Source organism: Adiantum capillus-veneris, chromosome 4, assembly GCF_014529385.1.
Source record: "Adiantum capillus-veneris isolate H3 chromosome 4, ASM1452938v2, whole genome shotgun sequence".
NCBI lineage: Eukaryota > Viridiplantae > Streptophyta > Polypodiopsida > Polypodiales > Pteridaceae > Adiantum > Adiantum capillus-veneris.
Window position 1 is genome coordinate 29140022 of NC_140934.1, and position 3742 is coordinate 29143763.

Genomic DNA, 3742 nt, shown 5'->3' on the forward strand with positions numbered 1-3742 from the left:
ACCCATTACATATAGTGCGACTTGTTAGCTTCCTTTAGCGCATGTGGGAGAAAGCCTGCCACGTGGCAGTTCTGTGGCACTCCCCTCCAATGGCCTCCAAGGCTTTTTAAAAAACTCACCATTTCCATTAAATAAAAACCCTTTTCTGCCTCTCTTCCCCCGGTCTCTACAATCTGACAGATAGTCAGAATTTCATATCGTCAAGCCGGGTCGGATCCTCATTAGGTCAGCCCCGGGCCGTGCATACCCCATTACTTTCGGACTTTTCTATTTGAGGCGGCCAAAAATGGGAAAATTATTTGCAGCTGCCCTTGCACTATCCATTGTCAATTTTGATTGATCACTTCTCCGCACTCTGACCTCAGATTCACATGTCGTCAACTCTGACTAGAGCCACATAGTGCATACCCTCACTGAAAACTTTGGCGAGGCCCAAAAGATGCCAGGTGGCGCATTCTCCAATGCAATCAAGTGGACTGAGACCCGACCCTGGTAAAAAATTCAACTGACCCTAACTTGCTATCCAGAGCTCCGATTCGCATTTCGAGAGGACATGCATGCTCCATAACTCGAGCTCTACACATGTATGTATTGACATCAGCCCGAGCCACTGTCCCCAACTGCCCTGTCCGTCGAGAATCTGCCACACACCTTATCTTTACACTTCAGTAACTTGCACACCGGGGCTCCGTTTGACGAGCCGTCTGGACCGGCTTTTAGAGCATGCTGAACACTACATTCCAGAGCACTGACTTGGCATTTTGAACACCTTCACCTGCCATCCCGTCTGGACCATCCCGCAACACTTTTGGCCTAAAAAACCACTTCAAGCATACATTCCCGCTAACCTTTGGCTGCCTAGGGCCTTGGCACCTGTCCTAGCCTTCTGCACTGCACTCGACTGCCACCTCTGCCTAGCATAGACCATCTCCTAGCTCTGACCAACTTTGGCTGCACCATCATTGCCGAGCCCCCTCGTCGAACATTTATGTTCGACCAAAAGCATATGTACAAAACTTTGAAACTGGCATACCAACTGACAATTAAAAGCACTCACAAAACCATAACTGTATGTACATGTTATGTACAAAAGCTCCATCTCCTTCCTTTCGCACGCTACATGCCTTAGGTGGGTTGCCCACCCCCATTGACTAGAATTTGTTGCACCTCTGGCACTAAATCCCTCTCAAAATACAGTTTGAGTCGCACACCATTTACCATGTTCCTAAGAAGCTTGCCATTCGCTCTTACCAGCTGATAGATCCCATTAGGAAAAGCCTTCTTCACTTTATATATACCTGTCCACTTCTTTTTGAACTTCTTCTGGAATGTGAAATCCAGGTAGCTTTCGTACTTCATGACCAGGTCTCCTTCCTCTATCTTCTTGTCCGGCAGGTTCTGATTGAATTTGGCAACCCGCTTCTCTCTCTACTTCACATAGTAGTCTGCTGCTGCCTCTCTGTCCATCTGCAAAGACTCCAAATTGGCTATCCGATCTTGTAGAACCTCTTGTTGAGTGGCATTGATACGCCACATACCCTTTAAAGCACCTAGCTGTGTATGCACTGGCAACACAACCTCCTTACCATAAACTAGCTCGAATGAAGTGAAGTTTGTAGCCACTTTATAGGACGTCCTATACGCCCACAAACACTTCTCTAGATTTGCTTCCCACTCAACTTCCTGCTTGTACACATATTTTGTTAACATCTTGACAATTTGACCATTAGCACCCTCGACTAGACCATTGCATTGGGGGTGATAGGGTGAGAAAAATTGATGCTGAATCTTTAACTTTTCCACTAATGCGCTCATGAGTTTGCTTCTAAACCCCTGACCCCTATCAGAAACTAACACCCATGGAACACCAAAATGGCAACAGATATTATCAAACACAATTTGAGCCACCACATTAGCATTTACTTCTTTCACTGCTTTGGCCTCGACCCACCTTGTAAGGTAGTCAATGGCTACTACCACGTACTTCTTACCGCTTGTAGACTTTGGGAGAGGGCCTATAGCATCCAGACCCCACTTCTCGAAAGCATTTTGTGCGATGATGGCGCCCTGTGACTCCGCTACCAGTCGTCTTTCACCTATAGTTTGACACTCGTGGCACGTCTTGCACCAGTAATGCACGTCTTTCACAATAAAAGGCCACCAAAAGCCTGCTCTAAGCACTCGAAACAGAACCTGATCTTTGCCTTGATGTCTGCTCTCTTCATGGCATTGCTCCAACACCACTCCTATTTCTTCTTTGTACAACACCCTTCTAATCACTCCATCCCGCCCATAGTTCATGAGATCCTCACCTACCAGTGTGAATTTGCGGGCCTTTTTCACCACTCTTCTCTTTTGCAGCTTAGACAAACATTCTGAACACTGCCCTGTACCCAAAAAACCTTCAATCTCCCTAAGAGTCTCTCTACCTGCATAAGTGGTTGGGGCCACATATAGACCTGCAACATGCACCTGTACTCTGCTGCTAGCTAGCTGATCCGCCTCTTGGTTTTGCTCTCTTCTCACATGATTGAATTGGACTTCTTCAAAAGACTTCAACGTCTTCTTGATGGAAAAGAACCAATGCTTCAAAGAATCGCGTTTTACCTGCCATTGGCCTAACAGTTGCTTGATGACTAGCAACACATCTCCTTTCACCACCAACCTTGAAATGCCGAACTCTATGCACTGCTTAAGACCCAAATGCAAAGTGAGATACTCCACCTCATTACTGGTGTGGACATCTTCTAGATCATACGCCTTTGAAAATATAGCTTTGCCGTGTGGGTCGTGTATCACCACACCTCTTCTTGCCTTCTGCTTTACCCTTCGATACACTCCATTGAACCACATTGTAAAAGCACCCTCCAAGTCGGGTTCCTCCTTAGCTTCATCTCGCACTACTCCTGGATAGGCCGGCAAATCGATGGCCTTGCTGACAAGAATGTCTGCCAGGTGAGACCGACTCGTGTGATCTACCTTGAACTCGAACTAGAACTCCTGTAGCTCCAACACCCACTTCATAATCCTCCTTCCTGGCTTCAAATGTAGCACTACCTCTGGCAACAGATTATTAGCCGTCAACACAAAAAACTTACGCACAATCAAATGGACTTTGAACTTCCTGCAAGCGAAGACCAAAGCCATCACCCATTGCTCTGCTTCGGTGTAGGTAGCCTCTCATGGGCTAATCACCCTACTCTCAACATATATCAACTTGTAGCTTCTCCCTACCTTTTGTAGTAGAACCGCTCCAATAGAAACTGTGCCCACCATCATAGACACATAAAAGTTGTCCTCTCGATTGGGAGGACACACCGTTGGCAACTGACACAAAATCTCCTTGACTCTATCAAAAGCCTCCTCAGCTTCCCCATCCCACTCATAACCATGCACTTGTTGAGCCCTCTTTTGAAGAGGATGCACATAGTGCGACAACATCCAAAAGAAATGTGATAAATACTTCAACTTATGAACAAATGAAGCCAAACCTTGAGCATCTGATGGCGGCTCCATTAACACCAACGCCTTCACCTTCTCAGGATCAGCCTCTATACTGTTTTGCGACACCACATGACCCAACAGCTGCGCTCGAGGCTGTGCTAGCTTGCACTTCTTGGGATTCAACTTACCTCCCTCTTCATCAAGCCTTTGAAAGAATAATTGGAGCTTTGATATGTGCTCCAACCTTGAACTGTAGCAGCCGATATCATCCATGAAGACCCTAATGAAACGGCCTAGG